The following is a 12,040-nucleotide window of genomic DNA, read 5'->3' as shown; positions in this document are numbered from 1 at the left end:
ACTCCTCCTCCGACGAGGACGCCGCAAACATCACCGTCACCAAAGGGCTTCTCTTCCCCAACGTCGGCCACAAGTGCCTCATGGCAAAGGACGGCAAAAGGAAGAATGTAAAATCAAAATCCTCCACTAAGTATGCAACTTCTAGTGATGAGGATAATTCTAGTGATGATGATGATGATTTATTAACACTTTTTGCCAACCTAAACATGCAACAAAAGGATAAACTAAATGAATTAATTAGTGCTATTCATGATAAGGATGAACTCTTAGATAGTCAAGAGGACTTTCTAATTAAAGAAAATAAAAAGCATGTTAAAGTTAAAAATGCTTATGCTCTAGAAGTTGAAAAATGTGAAAAATTATCTAATGAGCTAAGCATTTGCCATGATATTATTTCCAACCATAGAAATGAAAATGCCAAATTAATTGCTAAGGTTGAGAAATCAAATGTTTGTGATGATTCATTTGACAATCTTAGAAATGATAATGTTAATTCAATTGCTAAGATTAAAAAATTAAATGCCTCTCTTGCTAGCCTTAAAAATGAAAATGAAAAATTAATTGCTAAGGCTAAGGAATTAGATGTTTGCAATATTTCCATTTCCAATCTTAGAGATGAGAATGACATTTTACATGCTAAGATTGTTGAACTAAATTCTTGCAAACCCTCTACGTCTACTATTGAGCATGTTACTATTTGCACTAGATGTAGAGACATTAATGTTGATGCTATTCATGATCACCTAGCTTTAATTAAGAAACAAAATGATCACATAGCTCAACTTAGTGCTAATATTGACGAGCATGACTTAGAAAATGAAAAATTTAAATTTGCTAGAAGCATGCTCTATAGTGGGAGACGCCCTGGCATTAAGGATGGCATTGGCTTCCAACAGGGAGGCAATGTCAAACTCAACGCCCCTCCTAAAAGATTATCTAACTTTGTTAAGGGCAAGACTCCCATGTCTCAGGATAACGAGGGTTACATTTTGTACCCTGTCGGTTATCCCGATCACAAAATTAGGAGAATTCATTCTAGAAAGTCTCACTCTAGCTCTCATCATGCTTTTATGTATAAGAGTGAGGCATATAGTTCTAGGCAATCCACTCATGCTAAATTGCCTAAGAAGAAAACTCCTATTGCATCAAATGAACATAACATCTCATTTAAGACTTTTGATGCATCCTATGTGCTAACTAACAAATCAGGCAAAGTAGTTGTCAAATATGTTGGGGGCAAACACAATTGGTCAAAGACTTGTGTTTGGGTACCCAAGGTGCTTGTTTCTAATGTGAAAGGACCCAAGACCGTTTGGGTACCTAAGAACAAGGCCTAAAATTGTTTTGTAGGTTTATGCATCCGGGGGCTCAAGTTGAATCATCCATAGCGGGTGCACAAACCACATGACAGGGGAGAAGAAGATATTCACCTCCTATGAGAAAAACCAAGATCCCCAAAGAGTCATCACATTCGGGGATGGAAATCAAGGTTTGGTCAAAGGATTAGGTAAAATTGCTATATCTCCTGACCATTCTATTTCCAATGTTTTTCTTGTAGATTCTTTACATTACAATTTTCTTTCTATTTCTCAATTATGCAAAATGGGCTACAACTGTCTTTTTACAGATTTAGGTGTTACTGTCTTTAGAAGAAGTGATGATTCAGTAGCATTTAAGGGAGTGTTAGAGGGTCAGCTATACTTAGTAGATTTTGATTGAGTTGAACTCGACACTTGCTTAATTGCTAAGACTAACATGGGTTGGCTCTGGCACCGCTGACTAGCTCATGTTGGGATGAAGAATCTTCATAAGCTTCTAAAGGGAGAGCACATTTTGGGACTAACCAATGTTCATTTTGAGAAAGACAGGGTTTGTAGCGCATGTCAAGCAGGGAAGCAAGTTGGTGTTCATCATCCACACAAGAACATCATGACGACCGACAGGCCGCTCGAGCTACTCCACATGGACCTATTCAGCCTGATTGCTTACATAAGCATCGGTGGGAGTAAGTATTGTCTTGTAATTGTGGATGATTATTCTCGCTTCACTTGGGTATTCTTTTTGCAGGAAAAATCACAAACCCAAGAGACTTTAAAGGGATTCTTGAGACGGGCTCAAAATGAGTTCGGCTTGAGGATCAAGAAAATAAGAAGCGACAACGGGACGGAGTTCAAGAACTCACAAATCAAAAGTTTTCTTGAGGATGAGGGCATCAAGCATGAGTTCTCTTCTCCCTACACGCCAAAACAAAATGGTGTAGTGGAGAGGAAGAATAGAACTCTATTGGACATGGCAAGGACCATGCTTGATGAGTACAAAACTTCGGATCGGTTTTGGGCTGAGGCGGTTAACACCGCTTGCTACGCCATCAACCGGTTATATCTACACCGAATCCTCAAGAAGACATCGTATGAACTCCTCACCGGTAGAAAGCCCAATGTTTCATATTTTAGAGTCTTTGGTAGCAAATGCTTTATTCTTGTTAAAAGAGGTAGAAAATCTAAATTTGCTCCTAAGGCTATAGAAGGCTTTTTACTTGGTTATGATTCAAACACAAGGGCATATAGAGTCTTTAACAAGTCCACTGGACTAGTTGAAGTTTCTTGTGACATTGTGTTTGATGAGACTAACGGCTCTCAAGTAGAGCAAGTTGATCTTGATGAGCTAGATGATGAAGAGGCTCCCTGCGTCGCGCTAAGGAACATGTCCATTGGGGATGTGTGTCTTAAGGAATTCGAAGAGCCTCCACAAGCACAAGATCAACCATCTTCCTCCATGCAAGCATCTCCACCAACTCAAGATGATGATGATGATGAAGATCAAGAAGAGCCACCTCAAGAGGAGGACAATGATCAAGAGGGAGATGCTAATGATTAAGACAAGGAAGATGATGAGGGTCCAAGACCGCCACACCCAAGAGTCCACCAAGTAATTCAACGAGATCACCCCGTGAACACCATCCTCGGCGATATTCATAAGGGGGTAACCACTCGATCTCGTGTTGCTCATTTTTGTGAACATTACTCGTTTGTTTCCTCTATTGAGCCACACAGGGTAGAGGAAGCACTTCAAGATTCGGATTGGGTGCTAGCGATGCAAGAGGAACTCAACAACTTCACGAGGAATAAGGTATGGCATTTAGTTCCACGTCCTAACCAAAATGTTGTAGGAACCAAGTGGGTCTTCCGCAACAAGCAAGATGAGCATGGTGTGGTGAAAAGGAACAAAGTCCGACTTGTGGCCAAGGGATATTCACAAGTCGAAGGTTTGGATTTCGGTGAAACCTATGCACCCGTAGCTAGGTTTGAGTCAATTCGTATATTACTTGCCTATGCTACTTACCATGGCTTTAAGCTTTATCAAATGGACGTAAAAAGTGCCTTCCTCAATGGACCAATCAAGGAGGAGGTCTATGTTGAGCAACCTCCCAGCTTTGAAGATAGTGAGTACCCTAACCATGTTTATAAACTCTCTAAGGCGCTTTATGGGCTCAAGCAAGCCCCAAGAGCATGGTATGAATGTCTAAGAGATTTTCTTATTGCTAATGGCTTCAAAGTCAGAAAAGTCGATCCTACTCTCTTTACTAAAACACTTGCAAATGATTTGTTTGTATGCCAAATTTATGTGGATGATATCATATTTGGGTCTACTAACGAATCTACATGTGAAGAGTTTAGTAGGATCATGACTCAAAAATTCGAGATGTCTATGATGGGGGAGTTGAAGTATTTCTTAGGATTTCAAGTGAAGCAACTCCAAGAGGGCACCTTCATTAGCCAAACAAAGTACATTCAAGACATTCTTGTAAAGTTTGGGATGAAGGATGCCAAGCCCATCAAGACACCTATGGGAACTAATGGGCATCTCGACCTCGACACGGGAGGTAAATCCGTAGATCAAAAGGTATACCGATCGATGAAAGGTACTTTACTCTATTTATGTGCATCTCGACCGAATATTATGCTTTCCGTATGCATGTGTGCAAAATTCCAAGCCGATCCTAAGGAAGTTCACCTTAGGGCCGTAAAACGAATCTTGAGATATTTAGTTTATACTACTAAGTTTGGCCTTTGGTACCCCAGGGGATCCACATTTGATTTAATTGGTTATTCCGATGCTGATTAGGTAGGATGTAAAATTAATAGAAAGAGCACATCAGGGACTTGCCAGTTCTTGGGAAGATCTCTGGTGTCTTGGGCTTCAAAGAAGCAAAATTCTGTCGCTCTTTCTACCGCCGAAGCCGAGTATATTGCCGCAGGCCATTGTTGCGCACAATTATTTTGGATGAGGCAAACCCTTAGGGACTATGGTTACAAATTAACCAAAGTTCCTCTTCTATGTGATAGTGAGAGTGGAATCCGCATGGCGGATAATCCCGTTGAGCATAGCCGCACTAAACACATAGTCATTCGGTATCATTTTTTAAGGGATCACCAACAAAAGGGGTATATCGAGATTGCATATGTTAATACCAAAGAACAATTAGCCGATATCTTTACCAAGCCATTAGATGAGCAAACATTTACGAAACTTAGGCATGAGCTAAATATTCTCGATTCTAGGAATTTTGATTGATATTTTGCACACATAGCTCATTTATATACCTTTGATCATATCTCTTTATTTGCTATGACTAAGTGGTTTTCAAGTGCATTTCATGCCAAGTCATAGATTGAAAGAAAAATGGAGTCTTCGGCGAAGACAAGGCTTCCACTCCACTCCATCGGTTATTCATTTTTCGCCGTCGCTCCGCAACACACTCTCCAATTTGGTATAATCTTCACTCATGTTATTTACCATAAGGGGAGAAAGTAGTTAAAAGGGCTTATATTTCACTCACAAGTATCCGTTTTTGGCGATTCATGCCAAAGGGGGAGAAAGTATTAGCCCAAAGCATAAGGACCGCACCACCACCAATTTCAAAAATTTAGTCTTTCAACTTGTATTTAAAGAAGTATTTTTTAAATTGGTATCTTATTTGTGATATAATTTCAAATTGGAATACCCTCTTCAAAATTAATATTTAAAACCCTCTTGAACACTAAGAGGAGGATTTCATTAAGGGGGAGTTTTGTTTAGTCAAAGGAAAAGCATTTGAAACAGGGGGAGAAAATTTCATATCTTGAAAATGCTTATCAAAATCTTGTTCATATACCTTTGACTATTTGCAAAAAGACTTTGAAAAGAATTTCCAAAACATTGCAAAACAAAACAAGTGGTGCAAGCGTGGTCCAAAAATTTTAAAATATAAAGAAAGCCATCCATGCATATCTAGTAGAAATAATTATTGGTTTCATTCCAAGCAACCTTTGCACTTACATTATGCAAACTAGTTCAATTCTGCACTTTTATATTTGCTTTGGTTTGTGTTGGCATCAATCACCAAAAGGGGGAGATTGAAAGGGAAATAGGGTTACACCTTTTCCTAATTGATTTTGGTGGTTGAATTGCCCAACACAAATAATTGGACTAACTAGTTTGCTCTAGATTATAAGTTCTACAGGTGCCAAAGGTTCACAACAAACCGATAAAAAGACCAAGAAAGGATTCAAATAAAGAGAGCAAAAGACAACCGAAGTGTGCCCTGGTCTGGCGCACCGGACAGTGTCTGGTGCACCAGGGAACCCAACTCCAAACTGCTCACCTTCGGAAATTCTGGGAGCCGCTCCACTATAATTCACCGGACTGTCCGGTGTAGCACCGGACTGTCCGGTGTGCCAGCGGAGTAACGGCTACTACAGCGCCAACGGTCGTCTGCAACGGCAGTTAATGCGCTACAGTGCGCGCAGAAGTCAGAGCAGAGCCAGAAGGCGCACCGAACAGTCTACAGGACCTGTCTGGTGCACCACCGGACTGTCCGGTGCCCCAGATGTCAGAAGCTCCAACGGTCAGAATCCAACGGCCGGGTGACGTGGCTGGCGCACCGGACTGTCCGGTGCGCCATGCGACAGAAGCCCTCACCAACGGTTCTTTTGGTGGTTGGGGCTATAAATACCCCCAACCACCACACTTCAATGCATCCAAGTTTTCAGCCTTCAAACACCTTACAAGAGCTATAGAATTCAATACAAGACACAATCAAAGAGATCAAATCCTCTCCCAAGTCCAAAAACACCTTACCGTGTCATCCGCCTTATTTGCTTGTGATTTGTTTTCGTCCTCTCTCTCAGACTCATTTATATTTCTAACGCTAACCCGGCTTGTAGTTGTGCTTAAAGTTTGTAAATTTCAGATTCGCCCTATTCACCCCCCCTCTAGGTGACTTTCTGTCGGGGACCATAATTAGGGGTACCCTCAAGGCTCCTAATTCTCAGCTGGTAACCCCCATCAGCACAAAGCTGCAAAGGCCTGATGGGTGCGACTAAGTCAAGGATCAGTCCATTCGAGGGACTCGATCACGCCTCGCCTGAGCCCAGCCTCGGGCAAGGGCAGCCGACCCCGGAGGATCTACGTCTCGCCCGAGGCCCCCCTCTAGCAACGGACACACCTTCGGCTCGCCCGAGGCCCAGTCTTCGCCAAGAAGCAACCTTGGCCAAATCGCCACGCCAACCGACCAAATCGCAGGAGCATTTAATGCAAAGGTGGCCTGACACCTTTATCCTGACGCGCGCCCTCCAGACGACAGAGCCGAAGTGACCGCAGTCACTTCGCCGCTCCACTAACCGGTCTGACAAGAGGATAGCGCTGCCTGCGCCGCACCGACTGCTGTGCCACTCGACAGAGTGAGGCTGACAGCAGCCAGGCCCGGCCTCAGGCGCCATAGGAAACTCCGCTTTGCCCAACCCCAGGGCTCGGACCCGGGCTCAGCCTCGAAAGACGACGAACTCTGCTTCGCCCGACCCCAGGGCTCAGACTCGGGCTCAGCCCCAGAAGACGACGAACTCCGCTTCGCCCGACCCCAGGGCTTGGACTCGGGCTCAGCCCCGGAAGACGACGAACTCCACTTCGCCCGACCCCAGGGCTCGGACTCGGGCTCAGCCCCAGAAGACGACGAACTCCACTTCGCCCGACCCCAGGGCTCGGACTCGGGCTCAGCCCCGGAAGACGACGAACTCCGCTTCGCCCGACCCCAGGGCTCAGACTCAGCCCTGGCCTCAGCCGACGGTCTCCGCCTCGCCCGACCCAGGGGCTCGGACTCGACCTCGGCCACGGAAGACAGACTCGACCTCGACCTCGGAGGAGCCTCCACGTCGCCCAACCCAGGGCACGGACCGACCACGTCAACAGGAGGCGCCATCATTACCCTACCCCAAGCTGACTCAGGCTACGGGGAACAAGACCGGCGTCCCATCTGGCTCGCTCCGCCAGACAAGTAATGATGGCGCCCCGCACGCTCTATGACGACGGCGGCTCTCAGCCCCCTTACGGAAGCAAGAGGACGTCAGCAAGGACTCGACAGCCCCGACAGCTGTCCTTCCGCCAGGCTCCAGCGCTCCTCCGACGGCCACGACACCACACGAACCGGGTGCCAAGACCTCTCCGGCTGCCACGATGGCATGTACTTAGGGTGCTAGCTCTCCTCCGCTAGACACGTTAGCACACTGCTACACCCCCCGTTGTACACCTGGATCCTCTCCTTGCGCCTATAAAAGGAAGGACCAGGGCCCTCTTACAAAAGGTTGGCCGCGCGGGGAAAGGACGGGACAGGCGCTCGCGTGAGGCCGCTCCCTCCCTCCCGCGTGGACGCTTGTAACCCCCTACTGCAAGCGCACCCGACCTAGGCGCGGGACAAACACGAAGGCCACGGGATTTCCACCTCTCACGCCTGTCTCCTCTCCGGCTGCCTTCCCCCCTTCGCGCTCCGTCTCGCGCCGACCCATCTGGGCTGGGGCACGCGGCGACAGTTTACTCGTCGGCCCAGGGACCCCCCCGGTCTCGAAACGCCGACAGTTGGCGCGCCAGGTAGGGGCCTGCCGCGTGTTAATGAATAGCTTCCCGTCAAGCTCCAGATGGGCAGTCTCCAGCAACCTTTCCAGCCCGGGACGGTGCTCCATTTCGGGAGTCTTGAGTTCATGTCCCTCGACGGCAGCTACGACATGATACTCCTTCCCCCGCCGTGCGACAGCGACAATGGCGGCCGAAAGCCCGCCCGCCGGCGGCGGAATCGACGACGTCTTCCCCGCGTGGTGGAAGAACAACATTCGAGCTCATCCCGTCCCCTCCCCCGCCGACGGAGGAGGAGGCGGGGCAACCAAGGCCAAGCAGGAGGCGACACCTCGTCGGCTGTCGAGCGAGTCGACGGCGCCGGCGCCCCAATGGGGGGCACGTCGGGCATCGACCTCGCGTCTGAGACAAAGACGAGCGCCGTCTCCCCGCAACACGCCAATCCCAAGCAAACGGACGACGCCAGCACGCTCGCGAAAGGCCTGTTGGGCGTCACCCTTGTACCTGAGACGATGGTGCAGTCAGTCCCTGACGTGACTTCGTCACCGCCCGTCGACCAAGAGGTACCCACCGATTCCCATCTCACGCCTTTTGGATTCAGCCTCGACCCGCCAAGCGACTTCGCTTTGGCGGACGCTCTCGTAGAGGCGAGTCCAAACCCTCTGGGGTATCGTATGCGGTCACCCTGGGACCGGCTGACGGGCGTCTCGACCTACGGGCCCTCGGGGTCCGAGGAAGATGACGAGCCCAACTTCTGTTGGGATTTCTTCGGACTTGGTAACCCCAGTGCCATGCGGGACTTCATGGCAGCATGCGACTACTGCCTTTCCGACTGTTCTGATGGTAGCCGCAGCCTCGGCGACGAGGACTGCGGCCCAAGTCGTGAATGTTTCCACGTCGATCTAGGGGGTCCCTCCGAAGGCAACCATCTTGGTATGCAGGAGAACGGTGATCTCCCTAGGCCTGTGCCTCGCGTTGACATCCTACAGGAGCTAGTTGTGGTCCCCGTTCCGGCGGGGGTCATGACCCACAGCTCGAGCAAATCCGCGGGGTGCAGGCTAGGCTCGACGAGGGAGCAGGAACACTTGAGCCGATCCGCCGGGACGTCGGGCAGGAATGGGCGGGCCAACCTCCGGCCGGAGAAGTGCGTCATCTACCCCAGGGTATCCAGCACCGCATCGCCGATGATGTCAGGGTAAGGCCGCCACCCACTTCCAGTGGAGTCGGCCAGAACCTGGCTGTAGCGGCAATGCTCCTCCGCGTGATGCCGGAGCCATCAACCACCGAGGGGCGGCGAATTCAGGGAGAGCTCAAGAATCTCCTGGAGGGCGCCGCGGTCCGACGGGCCGAAAGCTCCGCCTCCCGAAGGCAGGGGTACCCCTCGGAACATCGCGCCGCGACTTCCCGATTCATGCGGGAAGCCTCGGTCCACACCGGGCGCACGCGTAACACAGCGCCTGCGGCCCCGGGTCGCCTCGGCAACGAGCACCATCACCGCAAACGTCGGGCCCACCTCGACGAGAGGGTGCGCCGAGGCTACCACCCCAAGCGTGGGGGACGCTACGACAGCGGGGAGGATCGGAGTCCCTCGCCCGAACCACCCGGTCCGCAGGCTTTCAGCCGCGCCATACGACGGGCGCCGTTCCCGACCCGGTTCCGAACCCCGACTGCTATCACAAAGTACTCGGGGGAGACGAGACCGGAACTGTGGCTCGCGGACTTCCGGCTGGCCTGCCAACTGGGTGGAACGGACGATGACAACCTCATCATCCGCAACCTCCCCCTGTTCCTCTCCGACACCGCTCGCGCCTGGTTGGAGCACCTGCCTCCGGGGCAGATCTCCAATTGGGACGACCTGGTCCAAGCCTTCGCCAGCAATTTCCAGGGCACGTACGTGCGCCCTGGGATCTCAGGAGCTGCCGACAGCAGCCGGGAGAGTCTCTCCGGGACTACATCCGACGATTCTCGAAGCAGCGCACCGAGCTGCCCAACATCACCGATTCAGATGTCATCGACGCGTTCCTCGCCGGCACCACCTGCCGCGACCTGGTGAGCAAGCTGGGTCGCAAGACCCCCACCAGGGCGAGCGAGCTGATGGACATCGCCACCAAGTTCGCCTCTGGCCAGGAGGCGGTTGAGGCTATCTTCCGGAAGGACAAGCAGCCCTAGGGCCACCCACCGGAAGATGCCCCCGAGGCGTCAACTCAGCGCGGCGCCAAGAAGAAAGGCAAGAAGAAGTCGCAAGCGAAACGCGACGCCGCCGACGCGGACCTTGTCGCCGCCGCCGAGTACAAGAACCCTCGGAAACCTCCCGGAGGTGCCAACCTCTTCGACAAGATGCTCAAGGAGTCGTGCCCCTATCATCAGGGGCCCGTTAAGCACACCCTTGAGGAGTGCGCCATGCTTCGGCGTCACTTCCACAGGGTCGGGCCACCCGCGGAGGGTGGCAGGGCTCGCGACGACGACAAGAAGGAAGATCACCAGGCAGGAGAGTTCCCCGAGGTCCGCGACTGCTTCATGATCTACGGTGGGCAAGCGGCGAACGCCTCGGCTCGGCACCGCAAGCAAGAGCGTCGGGAGGTCTGTTCGGTAAAGGTGGCTGCGCCAGTCTACCTGGACTGGTCCGACAAGCCCATCACCTTCGACCAAGCCGACCACCCCGACCGCGTGCCGAGCCCAGGGGGAAATACCCGCTCGTTGTCGACCCCGTCATCGGCGACGTCAGGCTCACCAAGGTCCTCATGGACGGAGGCAGCAGCCTCAACATCATCTACGCCGAGACCCTCGGGCTCCTACGTGTTGATCTGTCCTCGGTCCGAGCAGGCGTTGCGCCTTTCCATGGGATCATCCCCGGGAAACGCGTCCAGCCCCTCGGACAACTCGATCTTCCCGTCTGCTTTGGGACACCCTCCAACTTCCGAAGGGAGACCCTTACATTCGAGGTGGTCGGGTTCCGAGGAACCTACCACGCCGTGCTGGGGAGGCCATGCTACGCGAAGTTCATGGCCGTCCTCAACTACACCTACCTCAAGCTCAAGATGTCGGGCCCCAACGGGGTCATCACCGTCGGCCCCACGTACCGACACGCGTTCGAATGCGACGTGGAGTGCGTGGAGTACGCCGAGGCCCTCACCGAGTCCGAGGCCCTCATCGCCGACCTGGAGAGCCTCTCTAAGGAGGTGCCAGATGTGAAGCGCCACGCTGGCAACTTCGAGCCAGCGGAGATGGTTAAGTCCGTCCCCCTCGACCCCAGCAGCGACGCCTCCAAGCAGATCCGGATTGGCTCCGAGCTCGATCCCAAATAGGAAGCAGTGCTCGTCGACTTTCTCCGCGCGAACGCTGACGTTTTCGCGTGGAGTCCCTCGGACATGCCCGACATACCGAGGGATGTCGCCGAGCACTCGCTGGACATCCGAGCTGGAGCCCGACCCGTGAAGCAGCCTCTGCGCCGATTCGACGAAGAAAAGCGCAGAGCCATAGGCGAGGAGATCCACAAGCTAATGGCGGCAGGGTTCATCAAAGAGGTATTCCATCCCGAATGGCTTGCCAACCCTGTGCTTGTGAGAAAGAAAGGAGGGAAATGGCGGATGTGTGTAGACTACACTGGTCTAAACAAAGCATGTCCGAAGGTTCCCTACCCTCTGCCTCGCATCGACCAAATTGTGGACTCCACTGCTGGGTGCGAAACCCTGTCTTTCCTCGATGCCTACTCAGGGTATCACCAAATCAGGATGAAAGAGTCCGACCAGCTCGCGACTTCTTTCATCACACCCTTCGGCATGTACTGCTATGTCACCATGTTGTTCGGCTTGAGGAATGCGGGTGCAACGTACCAACGGTGCATGAACCATGTGTTCGGCGAACACATTGGCCGAACGGTCGAGGCCTACGTCGATGACATCGTAGTCAAGACGAGGAAAGCCTCCGACCTCCTTTCCGACCTTGAAGTGACATTCCGATGTCTCAAGGCGAAAGGCGTGAAGCTCAATCCCGAAAAGTGTGTCTTCGGGGTTCCCTGAGGCATGCTCTTGGGGTTCATCGTCTCCGAGCGGGGCATCGAAGCCAACCCGGAGAAGATCGCGGCCATCACCAGCATGGGGCCCATCAAGGACTTAAAAGGCGTACAGAGGGTCATGGGATGCCTTGCGGCTCTAAG

Source organism: Zea mays, chromosome 9, assembly GCF_902167145.1.
Source record: "Zea mays cultivar B73 chromosome 9, Zm-B73-REFERENCE-NAM-5.0, whole genome shotgun sequence".
In the NCBI taxonomy this organism is placed as follows: domain Eukaryota; kingdom Viridiplantae; phylum Streptophyta; class Magnoliopsida; order Poales; family Poaceae; genus Zea; species Zea mays.
This window is presented reverse-complemented; position numbering follows the sequence as displayed.